Raw genomic sequence first — 14,287 nt, forward strand, 5'->3', positions numbered from 1 at the left:
ACATGAATTCTCTCATCCTTGCAATAACATTTTGAAGTGGGTACTATGATTATTCTCATTTTTTAAATTTCAGATTAATATGAGGGTACAAATGATTAGGTTGTAATATTTGTGTTTGTTAGGTAAAGTCCAAAGTTGTAGTTGAGCCCTTCACCCAGGAGGTGTGCCATATGCCCTTACATTGTGCCCACTAGGTGAGAGCACGCCAATCTCCCCCCTCTCTCTCCCCACTTGAATTTAATTGTAAAAATATGGAACGCTTCACGAATTTGTGTGTCATCCTTACGCAGGGGCCATGCTAATCTTCTTTGTATCATTTCAATTTTAATAACTGTGCTGCCCACGTGAGCACTTATTCTCATTTTGTACATAAGAAAACTGAGACTCAGAAAGGTTAAATAACTTGTTCAGGGTCACATGGTAAGTAAGCAATTGAGCAAGGGCTGAATCCTATATATTTGCATAAAGGATATTAACTGTGGTACTCTTTAAATGATGGGATTATGTGATTTTTATGTTCTACTTTATATTTTCCTTTATGCCATTAATTTTTGATTTCATTTTAATTGCTACATAATAACTTTACATCTTTATAAGGTATAATGTGATGTTTTATACATGTATGCATTGTGTAGTGACTAAATCACAGTATTTAGCATATCCATTACCGCAAACATTTATCATTGCTTTGTGGTGAGAACATTTAGAAGCCTCTATTCTAGTTATTTCGAAAGATCTTAATTTTATACAGTAACCACTTATTAGTTTTATAATCAGAAAAAAATAGTAACTCTTCCCAGATATTTCTGCCACAAAGAGATGTACTGTATTCTGGAAGAAGTGTCCAGGGAGAGGGTAGGGCCAAGGATCTTGAGGCAGGAAATAGAAAATAGTTTCCTTGTGCTTGGCTTCCTGTGCTCTGTGAATAGTCCGTTTTCTCCCTGGGAGCACTACCTCCTAACTAAAGATTGGAAAAGTGGCTGCCTTGGTTTGCTTTCCTTGCTTCTGAGCAAGTTGAATCTTGCTGAGGAAGGGAATGGCTTGTGGACAATGACAAAGGGCTGGAGCTACCTACTTTCTGAATTTCTTAGTAAAATTGCCTACTTAAATTCCTATGTTTCACACTGTCTACCTCATAGTTGTGTGTCATGCAGCAGAAGTTCTGATTTGGTGCTTCTGGTTTACTTCTAAGCTGCCTCTGCCTCCGGACTAGAGGTCAGGGAGCCTCCTTTTGCCTCTGGCTGGCAGCCATCTTGGTTAGTCAAGGAGGACGTGTGGCTGTCGGTGGATCATCGTAGTTTCGTATTCCTCCATACTGCCTCCTCTCCTCCACCTTGCACCTGATCACAACCATTCTTTTCTGCAAACTCGAATCTTTTGAGGGAAAATGAGACAAGGATTCACATGCAGCAGCAGATTCCATGTGAACCCTCCTCTAGGCCTGGGAAAATGCATTCAATAATCTTGCCTTCTAAGAGCAAACCAGCAATACCACTCAAGGAATTGACCTGAAGATTAGCTCAGAGACCCGGGGATGAAACCTAGTTCGCCTGCTTCCTAGGCCCCCTTGTGCTGTCTATATTTAGCCAAGCAGCTCTGAGCCTTGTCCATCTTGTGTGAAAGCCAAAGTAGGCACACAGTTTGCTCATAAAAACTTTCCTGTGCTTGCCAGCTCATGCCAGCCAACCATTTAGATGTTAGTTTTAAAACGGTGAGCCTCCCCTTGCACCCAACTCCTAGGGCCTGCAATGAATACATATCAAAGGATCAGCAGACTGAGTTTCCCCTAGAACCCTGTGACCTTAGCCAAATGCCCTAAAATGAGAAGCATGTCTCTTACTCCTTCATCTTGGCACAGGGATCAGCAAATGACTATCTCCTAGACCCACTGTTCTTGGTCACAGTTCTTTGAGTGTGTTGACCTACTTTCTTCTTTTCAGAGGAAAAACAGAAACCAATAAATGTCTCCAGTGTGTAATCTTGCTTTCAGGAGCCATGACTCTGCCTTTTGGACACTTGTCCTTTCCTTGCTCCACTACTACTCTGCTACAACCACAGGGAAGTGGTTCATGCCTGAACCAGAGCTCTGCTTATTGCTTACTGTCTTTATTCTACAGCTGTGTTTTCAGAGCAAGTATGGCCCACTTATCATAGGGATAGAGCAAAGCCCTCCCCAGCCTTCTTTTCCCTACAGTAAGTCATTGCTAAGCACAATGAGGCAGGCTGAACTTGCTTCTGTGTGAGAATCTTCTGAGAATCAACAGAATGTATGTGGTTTGGGGCACACTCTTACCATGTGACTGGCAGAATTATGGACTATGAGACATTCAGCTTGAGATTCTTTTTGAGACAGAGCTTCACTATGTCGCCCTTGGTAGAGTACCGTGGCATCACAACTCATAGCAACCTCAAACTCTTGGGCTTACAGCTTGAGACTCTTGGCTTACTATACACCTTCGGTGTGGATCTCCAAGAAGAGTGTTAAGTTGCCTTAATAAGCAGAATTCTTCTTTGGAGAGTGTGTATAGACGATTCTCAAATACCCTCATTGAGGCTTTCTGTGGTAAATTGATCTGAACATTATTATTCACTGTCTGAACAATGTTACCCAGTTCCTCTGACCATCAGCTGGAATCAGCTTGGAAAACACGTTCTCATTTTATTGTCAATTGAAGAAAAATTAATTAGAGGAATAAATCTGCTGGGGTTCAGAGTTAGGGTGTAGGTGGGTCATATAATGTATTCCAGAGTACCTTTTGGATTATCTACTGGTTTTAGTAACCTGACATATCTATTCTCCATGACCATGGATAACTGAGTGTATCTTTTTTAACTCTTCTATTCCTGGGTACTGTGTCTCTTTTTTTCCTCACTCATCCCTGTGTGTAGAATAGGTTATAACCAGCCTGCCTTCTAGCATCCTATCAAATTTTATTTATGCTGAAAGTGCATATTAACATTTAAACATATTAGCATTTAAAAACATATTAGCATTTAAAAACATCCCAGGTCTTTTTCATTAGCTCTACAATAGTATTGGAGTCGTAGTGGCCACAAGAAGCTGCGCCTCAGCAACCAGATGATCTCAGGCCACCCAGGCTATGGTTAGGGTGAGCCCGTCCTCTTGGAGGGCTGATCAGGCAGCAGGTGGTAAGACAGGGCCTGGCTCCAGGCAACAGCCAGGGAGCTCTTCTTTCTGGGGAAACCTTGCATACTTTTTTTTTTTTTTTTGAGACAGAGTTTTACTTGGTCACCCTGGGTAGAGTGCCATGGCATAATAGCTCACAGCAACCTCAAACTCTTGGGCTCAAGCGATTCTCTTGCCTCAGCCTCACAAGTAGTTGGGATTATAGGTGCCAGCCACGACACCTGGCTATTTTTTAGAAATGGAGTATCATTCTTGCTCAGGCTGATCTTGGACTCATGAGCTCAGGCCATCTACCCACCTCAGCCTCCCAGAGTGTTGGGGTTACATCGTGCCCAGCCAACCTTTCATACTTACTTCTGTGAAGTATCTATTCCCAACTCAGTCATCTGAGTTGGAGGCAGGATGTGAATGAATGACAGTAGGACCTCTGCATTCATAGAACTGGAGAGGGGAGGAGACAAGAGAGATGGAGCATGAGCATGAATTAACAAGCAGTGGCAGAAGTGAGGGGGACAGTAGAGAGATAGGAAAGGTGATGTTGCTGAATGACAGATTAGGCAATAGTGAAAATCTAGGTCCTAGACGTATGCCTCAAAGTTTCCTGACACTCTAGTGAGAAGAGCTAGACTGGCAGAGTGGACAGACAGCACAGCATCTGGAAAAGTCTAATGAAGCCTACCTACCCTGTCTTAGAGAGTGTACTCTAGTACCGTACTATCTCATAAAACTTCTCTGATGATGGAAACATTCTCTTTCTGTGCCCTTCAATGTGGTAGCCACTAGTCACATCTGGCTTTTGAGCTCTTAAAATGTGTCTAGGAACAGAATTGTAAATTTAATTTAATTTTAATTCATTTAAATTTACCTGGCCACATGTGGCTAGTGGCTATCCTAGGGGACAGCGCAGGCTGTAGAATCACAGTTGACATTGGCAAGAGGAGGTGGTCTACCACAGTAGTTTAGAGCACACACTCTGCAGTTGGGCAGCTCTGGCATCAATCCTGATTTGCCATTTACTAACTGTGCAACCTTGGGCAAGTTACTTAACCTCTTTGAACTTATTTTCCCATCTGTAAAATGGACATCATGGCAGTGTCTGTATCATAGAGGGCTGTTGGAAATAGTAAATTAGATAATCTGTGCAAAACTCTTAACGAAGTACCTGGCATCTATGGAGCTCTCAGTAAATCATTGCTGTTATGATGCTTTGATGTTATGGGTTGAGGAAGTGTTCAGATTTTGGATTTTCTTAAAATTTTTGACTGTTTGCATTATATCTAGTGGTTCAGCATCTTTAATTCCTTTATTCCCTTTAATTTGAAATCCAAAATGCTTCAGTGATTGTTTCCTTTGGGCATCATGTTGGCACCCACAATGGTTTGGATTTTGGAACATTTCAGATTCAAATTTTTGGATTAACAATATTCAACCTGTATAAGGTTATGATGTTTGGTCCTAACCTATTTTCTATTCTTTGGCCCTAGTCAACTGAACACCAATAAATCAACCTACCTTGGTAGTGACTAGACCTAAGAGGATAGTGATATTTGTCCTTATGGACTTCTTGAGCTCCATAGCTAAGGATCTGCATTTGATATTTGTGACCTTCTTGTGTTCTTCTGAGCTCTAAACCAAAGGAGATTTTCAAATTAAAGAAAAGGTGAAATGTCAGGGTCAGAATATTAACCTAAAAATCACCTGTTCTGGCCCATTCCCAACTGCTTATTCATTGAACCAAAATTTATTGACTTTTTACTGAGATACTAGTGATTACAAGCACAGACTCTGGAGTTAGACCACTGGGGCTTGTATCCACCACTTACTAGCTATGTGACCTTGGCAAATTACTTAGCTTCTCTAAGTCTCTATTTCCTTATTTGTCAATTGAGCATAAAAATAGTACCTACCTCCTAGGGTTATGATAAAGATTAAGTGAATTAGTACATGTAAAGCACTTAGAGAAATAATTGGCACTCATAAGCACTTGGTAAATATAAGCAGTGTGGTTGCTATCCATAGTATACTGGGGGTTATATTAGGTGCCAGAGAAACAAAGATAAGTAGGTACCATCCCTGCCCTCATTAAACTTATAGGCTAATAGTGGGAGAAAGATATATGAACATGTAAATATAATAAGGTGTTAACAGACAATCAAGATGGTAGCATATGTAGGATATTCAGGGGATATCAAGAAAAGAGATCAAGTATCTTGGGTAGATAGTAATCTGGAGACTTTTCATAGAACAGGTAGTGTGTTGGTGGGGTGCATTGCTTGTAAATGTTTGCACATGTAAAGAAGGATGATGGGCCTCTTTGCAATGGAGGCCCGTTCACTGTCTTTGGCAAATGTATCTTGCTTTGTAAGGTTTCTTACTCTGTAAACCTGCATTTCTCTTCCTCAATAAACTTTATTTCATGCTTGCCTTAAAAAAAAAAGATGATGAATTCAGAGAAGTAATGGCAAATGATAAATTTCTATGTCTAAGATGTAAGGGAAGCGGGGGTGAGTAGGAGATGAGGTTGGAAATGTCAGTGGGAAGCAGATCTTGAAAGGCCTTATAAGTTAGCTTTAAAAATTTGTACTTTACCTTGAACAGTGGGAAAGCACTGAAGGGTTTATGTAGGGAAGTACTATGATCAAGGTGTTTTAGAAAGATCTCATTGGTAAAAGTACGGGATAAGACTAGAGGCAGAGACATGGTCTGGGAGGCTATTTTAGTAATCTAGGCATGAGATGATGATGGTCATAAGCTAAACAATGATAATCATAAAATGATGAGGTGATGATAGTTGTAAATGCAAGTAATCATGGGGATGGAAAAGTGGGAAATGGTACTGGAGATGTTAAGAAGAAAAGATTCAATTGACTGAAGAATAGGTGATAGAGGATACAAAAAGAGGACCAGTGTTGGAAAGAAAGTTTATTGAATCATTTTGGAACACATTGGATTTATGTAAGGCAGTTTGATGTGTAGTTCTAGAACTTATGGGAAAAAGAGGTTAGGACTAGAGATACAAATATGGGAGACATGAGAATTCTGTATTAAGCCCCTTTCTCTTCTCATTCACCATTTTCATCTTAAGTCATCCATTCTCAAGGCTTTAAATACTGTCTTTATGCTGTTGATTTTCAATTTTTAAACAAGTAGAAGCAAAAAGAAAGTTGGCAAAAGAAGCAAAAAGCGAGCACGGGGTCACGATGACCTCTTTTACAGAAGCAAACCTTGTAATTTAGCAGTTTAGCCAATAAGTAACATAAAGGGCAGTTAGATAACAATAAAGAAACATAATGCAGATCTAGCACTAATGGATAAGTAAACTAACTTGTTACAGCACTTAGCTCGTTAACTATTGTGACAGTCCTTGGCTCATTTGTTCTTATCTTGTCCTGTTCTGGCCCGATCCGGACCAATCAAAAAATAATGGTGCCTGTCATCATTTCAGAGTTACGGTATTATCTTTTTGTCCTTTCATCTTTTATCCTACACAGCCCCCTGGTACAACTCAGTGGCGGGCAGTGTCCATCTTATGGGGGTGCTGAGGCTGCTGGCACCCATCTCCTTCTCTCTCCCTTATCCCATACATCCGATCCATCAGCAAATTCTGCCAGCCCTATCTCTAATAAATCTATTTCATATCATTCTGCTCATCTCTGTTTCTTTGGTCACCACTGTCATCTCTCCTATATCTCTGTAGCAGTCTCCTCCCTGGTCTCCCTGGTTCTATAAGTCCGTTCCCCATACAACAAAACCAACTTTCACATAGGTAAATAGGGTCATACATGTTTCACTCTGTGCTATGGTTTAAATGTGTCCCTCAAAGTTCGTGTGCTGAAAACTTCATCCCCAGAGCAATAGTATTCAGAGGTGGTATCTCTACAAGGTGATTAGGTCATTATTAATGTCATTGTGCTGGGGTGCTTTGTTTTCTTGACAGTGGGTCTGTTAAAAAGCTAGTTTGGGTTTCTCTCAAGTGCTTTCTTGCTATGCGATGCCTTCTGCCATGTTATTGTGCAGTAACAAGGCCCTGGCCAGATGCTGGCTGTTCAGTCCTGGCCTCCAGAACTGTAAGAAATAAATCTCTGTTCTTTATAAATTACCCAGTCTCAGGTATTCTGTTATAGCAGCACAAAATAGACAATGGCAGAAAATTGGTCTTGATATAACAAATACCTGAAAAGGAGGACGTGGCTTTGGAACTAGGCAGTGGGTGGAGGCTGAAAGAATTTAGAGGATCAGGCTGGGAGAACCCTGCATTGCTGTTAATTGTCAACCTAAAGAAAGAAACTGAGGCAAAATTAATATAAATAGAGAGTTTAGCTGGGCCAAATTTGAGGACTACAATCTGGGAGACATACATTCAAGTTGCACTGAATATATGCTTGGATTGGCAGAAGTTACAAGTGGGTTTTTAAGGGAAAAAAAGAAGGGGTAGTTCTTACATTGGTTCATTAAAATAACACAAGTTATTTATTAACTATGCATTGTTCTTTGTATCACATCCTCTAGGAATACCCACATATGAAGATAATGGGTGAAGGTCACCTCATGCAACTTGTGGTAACATTTTAGGAAATTTTTATCAGCTACTTTGGAAACTACAGGGAAGAAAAAAAAAAAGAACAAAATTCCTTTAAGCGACTGCCCCCTGGTCATGGGTATAGAGGACAGGCCATGACTGAAGTCCCAAATGCATGTCTCTTTGGGTCTGATACATTTTACATACCTCACATCGCTCATACTGCTCCCAGCTCCTCAGAAGGGAGCATTGAGGGCATTTCTGGTGAGGGCTCAGAAAAAGACAAGAGCTTCAGGGAAAATCTGAAAGTTCTTAGAGATAACTTAAGTGGTTTTTGTGATCAGAACGTTGGTAGCAATATGGATGGTAAAGGCCATACTGATAAGGTCTCGGACAGAAATGAGATACAAAGTGTTATAAACTGGAATAGAGGCCATTCTTGTGAATAAAGTTGCAAAGAACTTGGTTGAACATGCCCAAGGCTTTTTAGAAGGCAGAATTTAAAGGCTATGAACTAGGATTATCTGGCAGAAGAAATTTCTAATGAAAATATCAAAGGAGGCTCGGTGCCCGTAGCACAGTGGTTATGGCGCCAGCCACATACACCGAGACTGGCAGGTTGGAACCCGGCCCGGGCCAGCTAAACAATGACAACTGCAACAAAAAGTAGCCAGATGTTGTGGCAGGTGCCTGTAGTCCTAGCTGCTTGGGAGGATAAGGCAAGAGAATATCTTAAGCCCAAGAGTTTGAGGTTGCTCTGAGCTGGGATGCCATGACACTCTACCGAGGGTGACATAGTGAGACTCTGTCTCAAAAAAAAAAAAAAAAGAAAGAAAGAAAAGAAAATATCAAAGGAGAATACTTTTAACCACATATAGTAAGATGTGAGCAGAGAAAAATTATTTAAAGATGGAATTTATAATCAAAAAGGAAGAAGAACAAAAATATGTGGAAAATATGCAATCTGGCCATGGTAAAAGTCAGGCATGTTTAGGAAGGCAAGCCAAGGGTGTGGTCAAGTGACTGACTGACTGCTAAGGAGATAGAAGGGGACCAGATGCTATTCATTGAAACAGTGGAAGAAAGACCCCAAAGGCATAGAGTAGGATGCTCCAGCTACCATAGGCTCAGAGCAGGGACTTAAGGGTAAGGTGTTAGAGAGGACCCCACCAGATTTTAACATTCGCTGGCCAGGGCTACTTCAGGACTCTGCTCCCCTCATTGGGAAAAGCACTTCTCAGCTGCCATAGCAGTGGCTCAAGTGGACCTGGGTGTGGCTAATGCCACTGCCCTGAAAAACACAAGTGATGTAAGCCTTGGCAGCATCCATATGGTGCTGACTCTGCAGATGTGCTGAGTGCATGAGCTGTTGGGCCACTGGGGCCTCCATCTAGATTTCAAAGGTTGTATCAGACAGCTTGGGGGCCCAGGCAGACTTGTTGGGCAAAGCCACCACACAAACTCCCCATTAGGGTAATGACTAATGGAGCCAGGCTAGTGGAGCTGCCACAAAACCCCAGAACTGTAGAGCTACCAAAATGCAGTGCCATTTGGGAGAGCTGCAGGCATGCAAATCCAACCCAAGATAGCTGAAGTGTGTGCTGAACTGAGCAAATCCATAGCAGTAGGGCTGCCTGAGGCCTTGGGGGTCCAGCCCTTGTCCCAGTGTGCCCAGGATGTGGGCCGTGGAGTCAAAGGAGGTTATTCTCCTGCTTTAAAACTTAATGTTATTTTCCATATTGGATTTTAGACTTAACTTGGGACCAGTACCCATTTCTTCTTGTCTATTTCTCCTTGGAATGGGAATGCCTGTCTTCTGCCTGTTCCACCAAAGTAGATAACTTGTTAAATTTTACAGGCTCACAGGTGGAGGTAAATTTACCTCAGGATGAATCATGCCTTGAGTCTCACTCATCTGATTCAAATACTGGAGTTTATACTTTAGAATTACTGCTGGAACAAGTTAAGACTTTGAGGCAATTGGGATGGAATCAATGTATTTTGCATTATGAGAAGAACATGAATTTGAGGGGGCTAGGGGTAGAGTGCTATGGTTTGGATATGTCCTCCAAAGGTCATGTGCTGTAAGTGTAATCCCCAATGTAACAGTGTTGGAAGGGCTCTAGTTGCATGAATGGGTTAATGTCATTAGCTTGGGAATGGGTTAGTCATTACAAGAGTGACTTTGTTATAAAAGCAAGCCTGGACTTTTCTTGCTTCCCTCTCTGCTCTTTTTGCCTTCTATTACAGGATAATGTAATATGAAGGCCCTTCCTAGATGCTGGCTGGCTCCGTGCTCTTGAATTTCCCAGCCTTTGGAACTGTGAGTTAAATAAATTTCTGTTAATTATAAATTATCCAGTGTTTGGTATTTTGTATCCCATCATAAAATAAACTTAAGACATTCTCCCTGTTTCAAAACCCTCCAACGACTTCCAGTTGTACTTTATATAATCTAAGCTCTTAAATGCTTTGACTTAGTAATATATAGCCCTTGCCAAAATGTCTGATCTTATCTCATACTATGCTCTTTGCTTGCTATATTCCCAGCTGTTCAGGGTCTTTGTACTCTGTCTAGGATGTTCTTCTCCCACCATCTTTTTCATCCAAGTCCCAGCTCCAGTGTCAGTTCCTTAGAAATGCTTTCCCTGATTATCTCAACTAAGTAGGCCCCTATTCTGGTCAGTATATCATCAGATCATGCTGTTTTATTTTCTCCCTACCAATCACTATTATCTGAAATTATCTGTTTCATTTACTAGTTTACTTGTTTATTATATGTCTTCCACACCACTAGAATGTAAGCTCCATGAGAATAGCCACCTTATTTGCCTTGTTCTTTCTGAGCATCTAGAATCTAGCACAGTACTTAGTAGGTGCTCAATGGATATTTGTTGAATAAATGAGTCTGGATACAGATGTGGGTTGTTGAAGCCATGGGAAATGTATAATCATATAATTACTTCAAGGAGAGCCTGAAGAGTTAAATGTGGATTCTAGAGGAATGAGCAGAGGAAGGCATGCCTACAAAAGCAACTTGGAGAAACAACCAGAGTGGTGGGAGGAGAAACAGGGAAGTGTGATGTTACAGAAGGCCATCCTACTCTCTCCCCAGAAGTAACCAATGCTAACAGATGGGTGGGTATCCTTCCAAATCATGTTCTATATATTTACATACATTCACAAATGTTTATATTACATGCATATGTAGTTTTGGTTTTTATATAAATGAGCTCATAGTACATGTATTATTCTATCACTTGCTTTAAAAAGTAACAGCTTTATTGAGCTATAATTAACATGCCATACAATTCACACATTTAAAGTATACAGTTTAGTGCTTTTTAGTATATTCATAAATATGTGCTGCCATTGCCACAGTCAGTTTTTAGAACATTTTCATCATCTCAAAAAGAAACCCTGTATCTTTTAGCTACCACTTCCTTATCCCTCTCATCATCCCCAATCTCAAGCAACCTCTAATCCACTCTCCTTAATTCCTGACTTTCATATCAGTGGAAGCATATACTATTGTGTTGTCTTTTGTGACTGGCTTATTTCACTGAGTACAGTGTTTTCAAGGTTCATCTGTTACAGCACTTCACTCTTTATTGCTGAATGATATTCCATTGTATGTATATACCACATTTTGTTTATCCATTTATCAGTTGATGGACATTTGGGTTGTTTATGCTTTGGGGCTATTATGAGTAATGTTGCTATGGGCATTCGTGTTCAAAATTTTTATGGGGGACATGTACTTCCATGTTTCTTGGGTAGATACCTAGGAGTGGAATGATGGGTTATATTGGAACTCTGTGTTTAACATTTTGAGAAATTACCAGATTGTTTTTCAAAATAGCTGAAACATTTTGTATACCCACCAACAGTATATGAGGATTCTGATTTCTCTCCATCTTCACCAATACTTGTTACTATCTGTTTTTTTATTATTTCCATATTGGAGGGTATTATATCACTCGCTTTTTTATTTAATGTGTCTTAAATATTTTTTTCATATCAGCACATATAGATATCTTACAGATATAACTGCTATATAATATTCCACAGCATATTCCATCATGCTTTTCAAGATATTGATGTCTATGTGATTCTGTCATTTCCTCCACTGGGGCTGAGCAGCCTGGACACAGAAACAGTGGTGGTAGACAATTGATCCAGATGTGGAAGTTGTGTGGCAGGTAAGGCAGTAGGATAAGGGGGAGAAGGATGTGGATGGTAATGGTGAGAGAGCACTTGAAATCATTTATCAACCCTGGTGCAGATCAATCCTGGTGTGCAAGTGACAGTGACATGAAGCTGGAGTAGATGGTATAGCGTAATGGCTGAAACCCTAAAAGAAGGGGTTACACATGAAAGTGGAAATAAAGCTTTTCATTTTGTTTTGCCTTTCTCCATTCCTTCTGTGGAGTGTTTTTTAAAATTTAGTTATTCACTGCTTTGCCTTATTAAACAGATGATTCAGAACATAATATAACTTTGTCTTTTGACTCAGGGTAGCCATTATTGCCATTTACCGATGACCATTATGACCATTTTGCCCTGTGCCTTTGAGGCAGGTAGGTACATGTCTTTTCCTATCTAGTGAACTCCAGGGTTTGATGTTATTAAAGAAGTTCTGAGAGCAATGTATTATTCATTCCTCTAATGTACAGGTTTTTGACTACAGATTGACTCCATGTATCTCTTATGGAGTAATTTTACATGCTGCTTAGATGCTTCCTTCTCTTCTAGGTTCTTAGTTATATTATGGTAGAGGTATGAGAAATAAGATCTCCAGATTAGCATAAATTAGCATGAATCCTATGTACTCAATTTTGATATGAAGACAATTAATGACAACTAAGCTCATGGGGGGGAAGGAAAAGCAGAGAGAGAGAAGGAGGGAGGGAGGTAGGGTCTTGGTGCGTGTCACACCTTCTGGGGGCAAGACATGATTGTAAGAGGGACTTTACCTAACAAATGCAATCAGTGTAACCTGGCTTATTGTATCCTCAATGAATCCCCAACAATAAAAAATAAATAAATAAATAAAATTTAAAAAGTCATGTGTAGCTAGTACCTACTATATTAGACAAATCCCTCCTATTAAAAAGAATGTGGAGGGTCAGACACGGTGGCTCACGCCTGTAATCCCAGCACTCTGGGAGGCCGAGGTGGGTAGATTGCTTGAGCTCAGAGTTTGAGACCGGCCTGAGTAAAAGTGAGACCCTGACTCTAGATATGAATGCCATTTAGGACCACAGAAAGTAGCCTGGGCCAGGAAGCCTGTTTGACTTCATGGTCTTGAGGGTCTCTTCTCCCTCTGAGACATACAAGGAGGACAGGCAGCACTGGCAGGGGGCTCCCACCAGAATAAGCAGAAGAAAGGAAGATTCTTAGTTTCCACAGACTAGAGGATCATTTCTTTCTCCTAGGGGCACCAGGTACCCCAAACTGAGGAAGACTCTCTACTTTTTCAGGAAACACCAGCAGGGACCAGTGTACTCATCAGTATCACATTGATCAAGCAGAGCAAAATCACACTACAGAGACCATGAAAAGTGAATTATCATTGAAAGGAATCATGGCCTACAAAAGTAGGCCAGGACCTGTGTGCTAAGCTTAAACAGAGTGACTACTTTCTAAAATAAAAGATTTAAATAGGAATAAGAGTCTCCCAACAAAATAGTCAACATCTCCGGAATATAATAAAAAGTTACCCAAGACAATCAAATGATACCAAGACCAAGATTGACGAGATGTGAAAATTATCTGACAAGGGCTTTAATGTAACCCACACAAAGATGCTTTAATAAGTAATTGAAAAAGCTCTTGAAATAAATGAAAAAATAGAAAATCTCCGCAGAGAAATAGACATTCTCAAGAAAGGATCAAATACACTCCAGGCTAGTCTGACGTATGCTGCATCCAATCTCTGATCAGGAATATGGAGAATGGCAGGGACAGGATGAGATGGGGAAATAGATGTGTGGTTCTGTGATGGAGTTGTAGCTGAATCAGTTCATCACAAGGGGCTTTTATGATGTCACAGGACAGCTACCTTAACCTTGACTGTATAGGCAGATTTTGAGGGCTAAGGAACACTTCTGGGACATCAGGAGTTGGAAAACTTGGTTTTGAGCTTTATGATAGCTATGTGATTCTCTCTGATCTGCCTCTCTCTGGGGGCAGGAATTACTTTGAATCCAAGAAGGAAGGCTGGTTAAATACAAATAACAGCAAGCTTATTTTGTAGTAAATGCTCACTGTGTGCCAAGCACTGAGCCAGTGCTCTTTGTGAGCATCCATTCATAGAATCTTTCTCAAAATGGAACCCCCTGCAGAGGGTATTTTTGAGATCTTAGGTTTGAGTGGATTAAAGTTATTTCAGTAGACATCTATGGGCAGCTACCAGCCTTCAAAGCCCTGTGCTAGGTGTGGGTGTAGGTGATACCGTGATGCCACCCTTAATAGACACACCTTACTAGAACCCACAGCAAGAAGAGATAAGCATGAACCTGGAGTGGAGTGTCAATGAGAAGTGAGTAGCCACATTCTGGGGGTGTTTAGGAAGATTTTCTCTAAGTAGGTTATTTGAGGTGGGCTGGTAGATGCTG

At 40.7% G+C, this 14,287-nt stretch overlaps 1 non-coding gene across 1 annotated transcript; it reads right to left on the bottom strand.

The window, feature by feature from the left end:
• Positions 1–245: 245 nt before the first annotated feature.
• LOC128578674 (U6 spliceosomal RNA) lies at positions 246–352 on the bottom strand. The gene has a single exon (XR_008377814.1). It is a non-coding gene; the product is annotated as a U6 spliceosomal RNA (small nuclear RNA).
• Positions 353–14,287: the final 13,935 nt, after the last annotated feature.

This window comes from Nycticebus coucang, chromosome X (genome assembly GCF_027406575.1).
Source record: "Nycticebus coucang isolate mNycCou1 chromosome X, mNycCou1.pri, whole genome shotgun sequence".
NCBI classification, from domain to species: domain Eukaryota; kingdom Metazoa; phylum Chordata; class Mammalia; order Primates; family Lorisidae; genus Nycticebus; species Nycticebus coucang.